Source organism: Bemisia tabaci, chromosome 7 (genome assembly GCF_918797505.1).
Source record: "Bemisia tabaci chromosome 7, PGI_BMITA_v3".
Taxonomy (NCBI): domain Eukaryota; kingdom Metazoa; phylum Arthropoda; class Insecta; order Hemiptera; family Aleyrodidae; genus Bemisia; species Bemisia tabaci.
The window spans coordinates 1,801,503-1,816,859 of record NC_092799.1 but is presented as its reverse complement, the minus strand read 5'-3'; the positions used below and the strand labels follow the sequence as shown (position 1 = coordinate 1,816,859).

The 15,357-nt window shown below is 38.4% G+C and overlaps 1 long non-coding RNA gene across 1 annotated transcript in view; it reads left to right on the top strand.

Moving 5' to 3' along the window:
• Positions 1-6,315: 6,315 nt before the first annotated feature.
• LOC109036740 (uncharacterized) overlaps positions 6,316-15,357 on the top strand; it is a 226,627-nt gene continuing 217,585 nt past the window's right edge. Inside the window, exon 1 of the long non-coding RNA XR_011900311.1 lies at positions 6,316-6,707. This is a non-coding gene — a long non-coding RNA (uncharacterized lncRNA). The remainder of the gene's footprint in view (positions 6,708-15,357) is intronic.

The following is a 15,357-nucleotide window of genomic DNA, read 5'->3' as shown; positions in this document are numbered from 1 at the left end:
GCTCAATATGGCTGACGCTTCCGCGCGCAAGTTGAGGAGAGCACGAGGTCAATCAAGGCGGAGATCTATCAACACGGAAAAAATGTGAATGTAAACACGCAGATTGTTATCAGGTGATTAGAATCATCATCCCGTCACATGTATTTTGGCGGATTGGCGTCGGCTATGTTGAATATTGCGTAGTATCCTTGTGAGCAGGGATTCGATGGAATGAATCCTCTGACGAAATGTTCATCTGTGTCCTGGTATCGTTTTCGACCCGGGAAGCTTGAAATAACGCAGAGAGCCTACCAAAATGAGGGCTGATTTTCGCCCCTTTTTTGGTACTCGATTCGTTCGACCATCGAACCAAAGTTTAAGTGGGAGCTTATAATAACAGAAAACTCAAGAAGAAATTTCAAGATGAGTATAGGAACCGTTTTAAAGTTATGGGGGAGCAAAGAGGTCAAACTCCTGCCTTATTCCTCGCTATTTTCTTGTTGAATTGATGTGTCTACGGGGTTGATATCGTTGTTTACACATGGAATACACACAGGATCCTAGGTATTTTTACACGCAAATCGAGTTTTAATGTTGACGAGTCTCTGTATCCATCGGTAATACCGATTTTTTAACATTCTTTACGGAAAATCAACGATTTTTTGAGCTTGAAACTGTTCATTTTTGATTCATGGATGACTAAATGGACAATGGACATGGATGAATAACTCGAGGCTTCGGCTCCTTAGTTGCCAGGTGGGCGACCCCCGGCTTTGGCTTCTTAGGGGCCAGGGGGCTGGCCCCCGGGTTAGGCTCCTTAGTTGCTAGGGGGCTGGCCCCCGGGTTGGGCTCCTTAGGTGCCAGGGGGCTGGCCCCCGGCTTTGGCTTCTTAGGGTCAAATTTCAGTTGTTTGCTTGTCGTGCGTTTTTTTTTTTTTTTGCCGTGAGTAGAAAACATTGCATACAGTGTGTCGAAAATTTAACGAATGTGAACTTTGGAAATAACCATTTTTGTCGTCAGATCAACCCCTGGCAAGTCACGGGCCATAATCCGCTAAAAAGGGCCGATTTTAAGCCATTTTTGAGAAATTTGGCAACTTTAGGGCAACAATTCCTCGATGAAAAGTTAAAATTCGGATCCAGCGTCAAAAACTACATTGGATACCATGGAATTAAGGCTACCCGGTGTTTTCGTTGGCTATTATATCTACCTACCTGGACTCAACAAGCGTCGTCGCTCCAAAAAGCTGTTTATAAAAATGGCCATATCTCGCGAACACAAAATTTCCATGCGAGGTATAATGGATCGATGGATGCAAAATCAAACGAACTATCGATTAGACAACTTTTTATTCAATTCAAAATAGAGCTCTTTTTTGATATTTGCGGATTTGTAAAAATTGATGAATTTAAGAATCGAAAAATTGGCAACAATGCATATTAAAATTAATAGAACATCCAAAGAATGAAAATATCTTTAAAAAGCGCCATTTTCAGAGAATTTTCGTTCAAACTGCGACTTCGTAGCCAAATTTTAATGTCACTTACGGAATTTTAACGTTTCCAACTTGGCAACGCTGTAGCACGCGGGAAAAATTTTGGGTAAACTTGCCAATGCCGAAAAAAGGCATGCCTTGTGATAGGGATCAACATATCCACCTCCGGGCAAAATCTACGAGGGGGGTTGTCAAAATCGCCGATTATGAATAACCCTCTAATTAAACGTCAGTAATTTGAGGTAGGCGAAAAGCAATGATTTTCCTTCAATGCCGCGTGATACCACATACCTTACCCCGGAGTTCGAATAGTTGCTCGTTCGATTCCCGCTGCATAAAAAGGTAGAAATCACGTGAACTTGATCTCAAAATCGTGGGACGCACAAGATTTTTTAGGAGGATTCGTTGCTCTTCTTCTTTGTTCGCGGGAAATAAGCGATATTTCCATGAATCAAGGGAAAGAAAGGGAGATTTTACTCGAAAATGATCGCCATATTGCAGAAAAGCCGGGACTTTGCTAGCGGTTCCGTGGAATCAAATTTTAAAATCATGGGTTTCCCAAATGAATGTGGTAGCATTTACGCAAATTTTCTAGCAGTAGATTAAGAACAATACAGATCCCACAATGTTCACATCAACGGTTTCGAAAATTCGTGATTTTTTTTATCGACGCAAGCGCAAAATTTTTAAACGTCAGTAATTTGAGGTGGGTAATAAGGAATGATTTTCCTTCAAATTACCTATTTAAGGTAGTGTTATTCGAATTTCTAGCGACATTGCTGCGATTTTCATGCGATAATCTAAAGGCACTAACTGGCAAAAATAGCTTAGACTTGCATTTTAGATATGTTAAATTTTCAAAATTTTCCGGGGGAGCCCCCTCCCCCGCCCTTAGTGGACTTATTTTCTGTACCCAAAAATTAAAAGCCCACGCGCCGTCACTGAACACCCCCCCCCCCCATGTATATTCTCAGGGTTTTTCGGGTGGACCGGGGGGGGGGATTACACCCTTTTCACTGTCAGTATACTCAGACCGTCAAACGGTATATACGATGCGTTCGCTGGTGATCTGAGCAACGTAAATAACCAATTGCAGAGCTCCACTCTACCTTCTTCCAGTTTTTTTTCTCTTTTCCTCCGTACCGAATAACATAATTTCATTAAACGGTGTACGTCACTCATTGTTGCATGCGTGTGTATAATTTTGCACTCACTCCGACTACTTCGCCTCCAATATGCTGATAGGCGATGTGAGCAGCTCGAAAGGAGTAATAGTTGCAGGTATCAGTTTCGATCAGTGATTTGTATTCATTCTGCGTTATTGCTAGGAAATACGAAAGAGTAAGCAAATTCTCACTCCGCTTCCTTTTTTCTCTCCTCCGCTCCAAGTCCTTTAAATTATTATTGTTGAGGGAAAACTTGAGGGACTCCCTCGAAATCGTTTCCACTGAAGATGATCGACGGACAATTTTTAAGCTCATCGGACGCGGAAAAAAAAAAAAAATTACTCGCCCTCGCCGATTTTTATGGCCATCTCACGAATAAATTTAATGCCCATCAGCAAACCAGGGTAGGTATTACATGTTCCGCAAACTTTAAAAATGTTCCTGCTGTATCTGATAAGGAGATAATTCCAGTGAAATTGAATAATCTGCCGCTATATCGTCCCGTCACACCGGTCCGTTTCTTTGCACCTGAAAGGACGCGAAAAGTATTTTCCTCGGCGGTTTAATTGGGCTGCTCCCTTACTCTACTTGCTGGTGTTGAAACCGAAAATTGCGACGGTTTTTTTCCAATCAATTTTCGTAAAAACGAGTTTTTAATTTTTTTAAGATGATGATAACGTGTATTTTTTTTTTTTTTTTTAAAAAAAAAACGTTGATTGTTTTCAGATTCAGCAGCAGAAAGTAGGAGTGGCGGGAGTCCGGAGTAGCCTGGATAGACACTTTTTTTTTTTATTTTTTTTTTTTTTATTTATTATACATATCGACTTCTATACAGAAATAATATATTCAGATGTAACTTGTAAAAATAGATAACGATTATCAACTAAAAAAATATACAGTTGTTGAGTCTTTTTTCTAGCGATTAGACATTTGCGAAAAATATATTTCCCGTCTCTCCAGATGCAAAGCGAAGGAACCACTTTTTTTCGGGCTACGAGGCATGCGCGGTTCGTGCCATTTAAACGGGAAGACCTCGTTATCAAACACGGCCGGGAAGATTTTTTACGCATGTCGTACATGTTTTCTCAACAAATTTGGAATGGTGAATCCGAAAAAGTTCAGGGTCAGGGCTTTTGTTTCTTTCATGCACTATACTCCCGAGAAAAGAGAATTTTCAAATCTCGCTTTTTCACAGAATTGGTTTCTTACGAGCAAGAGATACAGCCCACTGAATCCTCTTCAGAAGGTGAAATTCGCTCGAAAATCACTTTGGGCACATGGAAAAGTTTCAAATCCATTTCTTAGTGCGTAATCTGCAAGCGTAATCCTAGCGTAACCCCGTGCCAAAGCTGCGTTAAGCGTAGAGATCCGTAAGTGCAAAAATGAAGTATTAAAAAATAGGCAGTATGCTTTAGCGGGAAATTTAATTAAATAAGAGTCTCCTCCCTCAGTCAAATTCCCTCAAATCATCCGATAGACTCTTAGAAATCGCATGGATGATTAAAAAAGATCAATTTAGTTCCATTGTATAAAAGGTATTTCTGAATTTCATGATAGGCTATTGTTACCCTTGTAAAAATTGGCAGTAGAATCTGTGTTCCAAAATACCATAGACCTAAAGCCGGCCGTAAGATTTTCAATAGCTTCTATAGCCGGCTGCACAATTTCTTATAGCCTTTTATAGCCGATGACGATTGAGCAACAGCCAGGCGATAAAGTGTATGCTAAATGTTACTAATTATGGATGCTAGGACTTAGTGAGTTTTTGGACTACCGCTCTATTTTTGGGCCGTAGTATCTTGATTTATCTTGCGCGGAAAGCTCTGTACCTTTGAAGGATGCCTGCCATTCCTAATATGTTGGAGTGCCTTCAATTTCGTATGATACTGTGCAATACCTCTGTTGTGAAATAGTTGCTTCAATCGCCGTGGCACGCTGCGGCGCGGCGGGCGGGCAGCCAGCGCGAAAAGCGCCTTAGCACCTACAAACCTAACAGGGATACTTCACGCATTGCGCAATGCGTGAAGTATCCCTGTTAGGTTTGTAGGCGCTGATGCGCGCTAAGCGCTGGCAGCACGCCGTTGCGCTCTGTGTTAGGCTCCAATATATAATCTTGCGGAGTCAGCGTTTTTCAACTCATGATTTTGAAATGTTTGCACATCCTGTATGGATTATTCTCATTTTAATTGATGAAAAAAAATATGTATTAAAGGAAAATATAATGTGTGTTTTGTGAATATTATGGTGGTTCCGTATCAAACTTAATGATTCTCAAAGCACACGAATTTCTACACAATTTCTTATAAAGTGATAAAGTGTAAAGCCCGGCGATAGGAACTATCGCCCAGCTGTATACTTTTTTATCGCTTCGTATAGCCCGGCTATATGATTTGATCCGCTTTCTACAACCAGCTATATGATTTTCTATTGCCTTCTTTAGCCGGCTATAAGAATTCCTATGGTATTTTGAAACGCAGCTCCTATCGCCAATTTTTACCTGGGTAGGCAAGACAGCCGTGAGTGCTATCTTCTGCATGCTTTTGTGGTTGCGTTTTGGACACACAGCAAACACATTTTCAGGTTAAAAATCGGTAGAAAAATTTAGAATTTTACTCGAAAGCTCTGTTTTCATTGGCGCTCTGGAGAAACAATGCCAGTTACGGCTATCTTTTTTGAAACTACGTCATTTTTTTGCGCAATTGCGGCTTTATCACATCGAACGGCGTAAGGCCGCAATCACAAGTCTCGTTTGCGGTTCTGAAAATCTCCGCCTCTATGTTATTATTTAAAGGAGAACAAATTGACATCATTCCTCGAAGTTTTTGCAGAATTATCTTTGCACGGAGAAGAAATATCACAACAGTTTTAAAGAATCGCAGTTGAATAGTTTTTCCGTTTAAAAAATAAAGTATGACAGGAAGTTTGCGACGTCGCAAACCGAGTTATGAGATTATCAACTAACACCGTCAATATGTATTTTCATAAAAATAGGTCGAATTTTGCTGTTTCATTTATACCCTAGTATATGGCAATGGTTGTTGAGAAAAGTAAAAAAAAACTCTTGAAATATTCGTATCAGGAAACTATTTTTGGGGCTTATTTTACATCCAATTGATGAAAAATTTAAGTAAATTTTTTTACGAAAATTTCAGGTAAAATTTACGCATTTTTTATTATGAACTTCCTGCGTGCACAAACGAGGGAAAAAAGTGGCGAACAGAAAAGTACAGAAGAAAATGTTGCAGCTCATAAAAATTGAGGATATAGTTTGTCGATTTTTACGTAAATTTTACGCAATTCTTTTAATTAAAATAACACTATTTTTAATTTAAAAGAATTCCCTTAAAGGATTTTCTAAAACGAGTATTTTAAGAGTTTTTTTACTTAAATTTACGAGTTTCTTACATTTTTTTGACAACTTTTTGTAGAATTTGTTTAAGAGCAATTTCTACTTGGGTTTCGGTGATTTCATCATAAAAGATCAGACGAATTTTGAAGGAAACCGGATTCGGAATACATGAGACTTACGGCTCGCTTGGCCACCACGGCCGAAGGGCGCACGCAGTCGCGGGCCCGCGCTGGACGCATGCCAATTACCCCTCGGCGGGGAGGGGGGGGGGGGGGGGTTGTCGCGCCCGGCGGGGCGACGCTACTCCGCTCCGTTAGCAGTCGGTAACGCAGTCTGTAACGCAGCGTCCCTCGCGGTTCTCGGCAGCCACTCGGCGCTCCCCAGCGACCACGCACACCCGCGTTTTCAGTGTCAAGTGCGACCCCCCCCCCCCCCTTCTTCCACCTTCTCATCGGTGTTTTCTTTCGCGCATCGCGTAATTAAAACTCGCCCCGCGGTCGCAGTCTTTTTCTTTTGCCGCGCTTTTCTCCAGTGGATTTCAACGCGGACGTCTGTACATTTAGCTCTTCGCCGGTCTTTGCTATTTTGGTTATTTCTTCTTCTTTTTTTCTCTCTGTCTGTGCGAGTGTTTTTCAATCCGGTAGTTAGATTCGGGTGTTCAGTGGTGCGTTCTTCTGTTCCAGTGGTTCTGCTATGCCGCGGACGCTAACCCGTTTAGGTAGGACTTGGGTATTTTAACGTTGGCAAAATTGCGGGTAAAAGTGACGTTGTTGCGGGGTGATTGTTAAAATTGACAGACGAAGCCGTGCATGGAGAGGACAGCGGTAGAATGGAGCGATCTCATTGGTTGAAACGGGTGGTTGTTATAGATTAAGGGGGAACATGTTAGTATAACTTTGCGATCTTTCGTGGGTTGCTAATAGTTAGTCGATTACTTACTTACCTCCTTTGTTCATTGCAACCACCCACCCCACCCATAAGATCGCGCAATTTTTCCTATGTCCTCTTTGTCCGTAGCTTTGTCCATCAATTTCAACAATCAGCCCGCTGAATTTATGAAGTTGTATATTCCTCGCCACATTTTTTTTCCGACCTTATTTTGATGTAAAAAATTCTAAATATAGATTGCAACGTTTAACAGTCCCCGGTCAGTCTTCATTTTCTGTCTACCTTTTCTTTTAAAAAAGAAGAAGAAAAATTACCCATCAAAATGTTCTTTTGCAATTTTGGGTGATTATTTGAGAGAGGGTGAGGATCATTTTCAGAAAATTTCAATCAAAACTGGTGGCTAATTTTCCCTTAAATACACAAATAAAACATTTAGCGGAGACTCACAACGTTGCAATTTGAGTTACGCAATTTTTGACTCTAGTTACCGATGGGGTTTGGGAAGCCTTTGTCCACACCTCCACAGCATATCCTGTAAAAAATTGATAAAAACAATGGATTCAATATGTTCATAAGTTCATACAAGAGGCAGAAATATGTCAGATACCGCCAAAATCTTGCAAACATCAAATGAAAGTTTTATTTACGTAGAAAATGTGTGCTTCTTTCAGGTGTATCACAAGTTAAAGTTACATACGTAAGTAATTGTTTCACCCTTAAAGGTGTTATATACAGAGGTGATGAGGAGTTTATGGATGCGATGCTTGTACAATATCTCAGCCTGATTTTTCAATGAAAATGTCAGCGTTATTCAGCGAAACATCCAGGGTTTTATATTCGTATTTTAACCTTGTTACCTCACATTTTAAATGTATGAATTGTAAGTAAGTTATTTTATTAAAAAAAAAATAATAAAAAAAAAAAATAAAAAAAAAATGTAAGTAAGGTGTATACTTACATACGTGTATGCACGTATAACTTACATTTCAAAATATAAAAATCAGATGATGGTTTGCAAGATTTTGGCTGCAACTGACATTTTGTCCTATTACACCTTAGATGTAAAACAGTGATTTTGTTTATTTTGATGTTGTACAAAGCGTAAATACGTGCTTTTGTACGAAAATCATACCGCGTTTGAGTGCTGGTTCATCGAATATCGATTGGACCTGGATGCAATTATATGCACTTGATGGATGCCCACATTGCATAATTAAAATATTGAAGGCGCACGGGTTTAAAATATCCTTTCATTGTGATGTGTGCTGAACCGGCAAGTTATTATATCAACGTGTTATATAAATTTCTGTGTTACATTTACAAAACATTGAAGGCGATGCATTATGCTAAATTTAACGCAGTTTCACTAAATATATATTATATATTATAATATGTCTTTTGTCTGTTTGGTATTTGTACATACACAAGAGAGATAAGTTATGGTAGCCCGAAGTATCGCTTTGAAATGATCAGTGTTGAGAAAAAATTACTCATGAAAAACTGCTACCCAGAAAAATTTGTCAACAACATCTTTGGAAGAGTTTTAAGCAACATACGTAAGACCTCGGAGCCTGACCTGAATGGCACCTTCAAGGTTGAAAAAGTTTTGAGCATCCCTTATGTGCCGTATCTCTCTGGGGATCTTTCAGGGTTACTCAATGATGATGGTTATCAGGTGCCTCATAAAAGGTATAACACTTTGCAGTGTCTTTTGTCTAAGCTTAAAGCTGAAAGTCTTAAGTTGGATGCAGCTGGAGTAGTTTATCATATTCCTTGTAATGACTAAGTGATTTAGCGTACATAGGCCAGACTAAGAATAATTTCTCTCAGCGACATAACGCTCATAAATCGCTCATAAATCGCTCATCCTTCTTCAATTTGTTCGACAGGGTTCTTCGACGTATTCACCCATTTCTTCAAGAATTGAAAACACTTTTCAGTAATTCTGATGTATTCTCTGAATAATGCCGCCATGAAAGTGTACAAGGATAGTTTTAAAAACATGTTTGCAATAATAGGGACATCAAAATTATCCAGACAATCTTGAAAATATTTCTAAAAAAATATTTTTGGTTTTAAGGGAAAAACTTTTCCTTTGTTACCGCAATATTGATTGAAGGGCGTCCTTCACTCAGTTTTTTACAACTCTGAGCACGATGCAACAGAGGATTTTGTCTTTATTGACAAATCACCGCAGCGAAAAGCATGGCATCGCGTCAAACCAGTCAAAGCCTGTTATCAAAAGTTTTTAAAACTTTCAAAGTAGACTCCCTAATTATTCCGGTTAAGTTGGAGCGAAACTCCGCTTCCGGCAATAATTTTCCACGAGCGTCGCAAATCTCCTCTCAATGAGAAAGATTAGTCGGGAAGTCCATGAGAACCAGGCCGGAAATTATCTCTTATTTCCAGAATAGCAAATTCAGCCACAGAGGAAAACCCACGCTCAATACTACCGTGTTAAGGAAGAACGCCGTATGAACATTCGAGAGTTGCCTCGAGTTCCTTTAATAACATGTTTATTTTTGAGAAAAGTAATGCATTTTTTTCCGAGAAATTTTCAAGAACTTCAGCTAAAATTACGAAAAAAATTATGTGAAAAATTGGAGGGAAAATGTATTTAAACTTTACCGAAAATTCGAGATTTACCAAAGGATATTTGGCAACGCCTAAAGGTTCATACGGCGTTTTTCCTTATCACGGCAGAATACACGTTGATAGCGATTCGCGTCCGTCTCCAACATTGCTGATGATGCTCCAGCGAGCTCTGCCCGAAAAAAATATTCATGCCTGACAATTTGTACTAACGACGTAACAATTTAATCTTTCCAGGACAGGGAGCGCGCCCTTAATTAGTTACGGCTTACGGCGCTTGTTAAAATTATTTATGAACGAATTCGCGCGAATGCGAAAGCTAATGAATACACCTTGTTGTTCGTCGCAAAAGTTCTTTTAGAACAGGCGCGGCGGATGTGTGGTGGGTTAGTTTGTTGGATATTATTTGAATGAAAGTTACTGAGCGTGCAGTTCGTAAAAATAAAACCCTACTGCTGTGCTCTCAATAAAAAATTATAAAAATTTTAGGAATGTAAGCGCGAGCTTGGTTGAAAATTTTCAATTCCTTTTTCCTTCTTTTAATCTTGAGAATATATTTTATGCTGCCATTTTGATGAAACCGTCCCATTCACACTGCAGACACGCTTAGAGTCCTTATATAAGGACGAATTTCTGTCAAACGGAGGCTATGTGCATTATGATGTGTTCCCTGTTATGCATGTATCCTTATGGGTCTCAGAGCTCATGTCTCATTGCACATAGTTCCGTTTGACAGAAATACGTCCATATAGAAAATTGAAGGAGGGAAAATGCCATTTTTTAATTTTATTGAAAAATAAAACCCAAAAATAGATGCCAATATGACCATTTCCTTTTCACATTCTCTCTATCCTGAATGAACATTATTTTCAGAATGGTCTCTCTCTCTACATGCTCATGTTAAATTTGTCTCATTTTCATTTGATTTTTTTGTTGAGCAGACGGTATTTAAAATATGTTGAAAGATGGAGAGAGTGATGATTTAAGGCAATTAAAAGCTTTTGAAACTCAAAATTTTAAATTTTAAAATATGTAGTGTTCAGATACCATTGGTCCTATTCTATTCTTTGTAAAATTTGGACGAGGATTTGATCGCGGAGCGTACTTTGCTGCATTATATAGCAGGTTGATAGGAGGGTGAATTCAAATAAGGGTCAAATTCCAGGTTCTATTTCCTCCCAAAATTTTTTTGTGAATTTTTGGGCAAACCAAACTTTATTTTGACTATCATTAGGTGTAGACTTAGGAAATATAGCTCGTCGAGCTTAATAGTTGGGCTTAAATCCGAATTTCCACCGTCAAGTGTATCACTTCCCAAAATTTGCTCTAATTTTGCCTGATTTCCCAAATTTTCGTCCCAGAGGTGACATATGATACTTTTAATTAAAAATTGAACACAATTGTCATAAAAGCACCATCGAGCACTAAATTAAAGCATAATTGAAAACATGTAATCCTTTCATATCTTGCAGAACCAAAAAAATTGAGGAAAAATCATCCGTCATGAAAGATATCTGGAGCTTATTCTGCTTGTCTTTTAGACAGTTCCGTCTGTTATCAAAATGCGCACTGTTTTCCTTTAACACGAGAAGAAGCTTTTATTTCTTGGAATATTGCAATACAAAATGGATCAAAAACATCGAAATTTAAAACTTCGAGTGGGCGTGTACCCGCTGAAGTGGAGATAAAGCCAGGAAAAGTTTGAGGACTAACACCGGTCAACTTTTTTCTTTTTTTTTTTTTGATTTTCCGAAGATTTGCCAATAGTTTTGGAGTAGATTTTTGGCGCTGATTCTGAAGAACACCTCCATTTAACTGTATCGGTGCGATTTATCCTGAGAAAGTTCGGAATTTTTCCGGAGAAATCGGAATTTTCCTTAAAAATCTAGCTTTTCCAGTAGAGTCAATTTTCCGGAAGAATCTATGCATGATGGAAAAAAACCCAGGAATTTTTCGATTTCGTAGCTTAAGATACATAAGAAACCCTATTGCACCCCTATTAAAATTTCCTTTCTTTTCCTAATACCAAGGTTTTCCGGTCCAGTTTCATTAAAATCAATTAGTTAGTCACCGAGATAGTGTTTTAAGCCACGACCACCATCTTAGATTTTCGAATCTTGGAAATTTGACTAAAATTCGAGTTCCCCATTCAAAAATACCCGCGGGTACCAAGTTTCGCGTAAATCGCTTGATTAGGCGCTGAGGTAGCATTTTAGGCCATGTCCGCCATCTTGGATTTTTGAATTTTGGAAATTCGACTAAAAATTCAAGTTCCCCATCAAAAAACACCCCCATGTACCAAGTTTCACTTAAATCGGTCGAAAAGAGCGTCTACAGGGCTTAAACAAACAAGTCTCAGTTGATTAGGCGCTGCAATAGCATTTTAGGTCATGTCCGCCATCTTGGATTTTCGAATTTTCAAAATTCGACTAAAAATTCGAGTTCCCCGTTGAAAAATACCCCCGAGTACCAAGTTTCACTTAAATCGGTAGAAAAGAGCGCCTACAGGGCTTAAACAAGCAAGTCTCAGTTGTAACAGTTTTCCACTCTGTCCCACTTAACTGGGACATGGGACAGGATGGAAACATATGGGACAGGATGGAACGGGACAAGATGGAACGGGACAGGATGGAATAAGCTGTTTTTTAAGCTTATCTCTAACAGTAAAGACAATTTTGGTGTTTTTTTTCACGGAATATTTAGTAGCACATCCTAGAGGATCGGAATAAGAGAAAATTTTCCCTAACGCACACTTCGAAAGTATTTTACGAGCTGATATTAGTGTGTGTGTGTATGCTTGACGCCCTGTTAGTTATCGTGTATAGAATTCTGTTTGGCATCGTTAATGGCGTTAATTTTGCACAAAAATTTGCGAATTTCAGAATTTTTGCCATCTACGACGTGTGAACTATTCAATCAAAACAAAAAAAGTCGTTTTTGGAAAAACCTCAAGGTTACGGCAATCATTTAGAGCTTATTACATCGTTGCCATGTCTCTCCTGACTGTTGCTGACTGTTGCTCGGGACAATGATTCTAGGGCGTGAAAAAGTTATTGATGGAGCAAAAAAATAATTGACATATTTTTTTTCTCAAATTCAAAAGCATTACCTATCATCTCCGATTAAGTTTTCTCAAATAATCACTCTGGTTATGCTGCAACATCGATTTAAAGTCAAGAACCAGGCACGGGGGACACGCAAATTTGGGACAAATATAGGCAATTTGCACATTCAAAGTTCTCCTAAATTTTTATTTCAGTCCAAATAAAGTGGGAAACAGCATGTAATAGTCAACAATAGTGTGGAAAATGAGAAAAAAATTTGATTTGCCCATGTTTCTCAGATTATGACGATTAAAACAGCTCGGGACACCAGATTAGACGCTTATTTGAACTCACCCAGGAATCTACAGGACCCACTGAAGGGATCAAATGTCATTATTGCTTCACCTTTGCAACTGTTTCGCGTTACGATAAAAAATAATCGAAAAAAAACAGACTTTAAACCAAACAGTGAACGTCACTGAGAAGAGAAAAATCAATGGTCGAGTTCATATTGCACCGCTTTTACATAAAGGTTCTCTGCCATTGAGGAACCTGCCATGCAGATAACAAATATACCCTACCAATAAGTCTGAATGAATAAAAATGGTATAAGAGAGTAGATTGTAATCGGTGGCGAACGCTAATTGACTGTCGGGTCAGTTGATTATTGAAACTTTTTTGATCGACACAGCCGTATCACCCCTTGTCCATCCAGGTCATTTGAGAAGGTATCGATCAATCGACGCTCTTAAGCGCGATAAACTATTCTTTTGTTGAAACAAAATACACAGTGTGAGGTAAAGAAAAAAAGAAAAAAAGAAAAAAAAGAAAAATGTATTTTAGCACGAGCTGTGGTACCAGGGTACTTTTATAGGTTTTAGGGTTCATTTGAACATTAGATAATATCAATTTATTGACGTTGCCCAAATATACAGGATAGTTCCAGCTAATTGCGAATAAATTTCAAGAGTGCAATCTCAAGCAAAATCAACAATTATTCATGTATCCATTTATTTTGTTTCAATAGTGAGCTCGTCCCGAAAAATGGCGTGCGTAACATTTGTATAGGTGGCAATTGATTTTTCGTTGAAATAAATATTTGTTTATCAATTATTGCGGTATTGCCTCTCGAACAGTTCGACTCTTGAAACTTTGCCCAGCATTTACATTACGATTTTTCCCTCTTATTTGTGAGCTTTTCGATTCTGACGGTGAGTATCGAAAAAAGTAAAACCATCCTTCATCAACTTTCTCGGCCTTTTTTAAATTACATAATTGATTGACGCAACGAAAACCGTGTAAATGTAAGCAACCACTACCAATAGTTCTTTTTATCATTATATTCACATCATATACAATTTTTATACATATTTTTTTTTTTAGAATGAAAGCACGTTGAATTGAGCGTGATATATAGCCTTTTTATTATGTATGCAACAGCATGGACATTCATAAAGTACAATCAGTTGGATTGATGCAATATTATTTTGATTGAATATTATTTCACCGGTGACTCGATATGACGCACTTGAAAATGAGGTATTTATTCAAAGCCCGCGCGCCTTCAATTTTTCGAGTATGCACCGCGGGCATCCACCAAGTGCGAATAGTTGCATTCTGGCGCTGTCCCTCCATTCACACGATTATTGGACTCCATGAACAGGAAATAACCAAGTCGAAAATTTCTTTTTTTTTTGGGGGGGGGGAGGGGGAGAGGGAGAGAGGGGATATAGCTCAACTAACCACCCTTTTTTCCCGTGAAATATGAACATTCGATAAAACATATATTAATATCGAAAAAAATTGTTAAACTGTAAGTCTTAACACAGACTCTTATTGAGGACAAAAACTTCAAATCCGTTGTTCTCGACTTGATCCTGGTGTGATTTGGCTCCTTGTTTTCATTCAGTCCAATTATTACTGTCAACTCAACAATGAACTGTAATCTCGTAGCAGGAAGAAGTTTGGTTTTGCACTGAAAAAAAATTCTCGGCGTTTTTACCAAGGTCCGTTGGTACTTTTACCATCTCATTTTTTTTTACCAATTATTGGTAATTTTACCAAGACAGACTGGTAAGCTTACCTAAAACCGGTATTTTTACTGTTTTTTCCAGGTAAGAATACCACTTTTATTGGTAATCAATTCCCGGTAACTTTGCCATTTTATCTCGGTAATTCTACCACAGTCGATAAAAAATATTGGCGTTTTTACCAAGGTCCAGTAAAATTATCAAGAAAGTTTAATAATTTTACCGAGATTTCTCGGTAAAACTACAAATTCCATAAATGATAATTTTACCAAGAAAGAACTGGGATCAAATAGAACCCTGAATTCTTGGTAATTTTACCCTATTTTTAGTAAATACACCGACATTTTTTTCAGTGTGGCGTAAACTCAAACGAAGGAAAAACTCATTTCAAGGTGGAAACACGTAGCCGATGACGCTTTTCGTGTATAGTTAATCGAAGTGCCCCCCATAACGCTAATGGAGTTGCGAGAATGATAGCAATCAATAATTACTGATGGAATCAAAACAGAGAGTAAGGGAAATACTATGACGTTATCGCTAATTTTCAAATGGAACGTTCCGGAGGAGGGTCAGTGATGAAAGAGGTGAATTAAAATAAAATAGAGATTAGGATACTTAGTACTACGAAAAGACTTTATAAATCGAAACAAAATAGGGTAAAAATAAAACACTCTCGTTTTAATTGACAGCAATGAGCGAAAGAAAGCTATCTCCATCTCTGCCAGCTGTCTACATGGCATTTGAGTCCACTATAAGAAATACGCACCTTGTAATAGCGAACTGAATTAACGTTGTCCAAATAAACAAAACACGC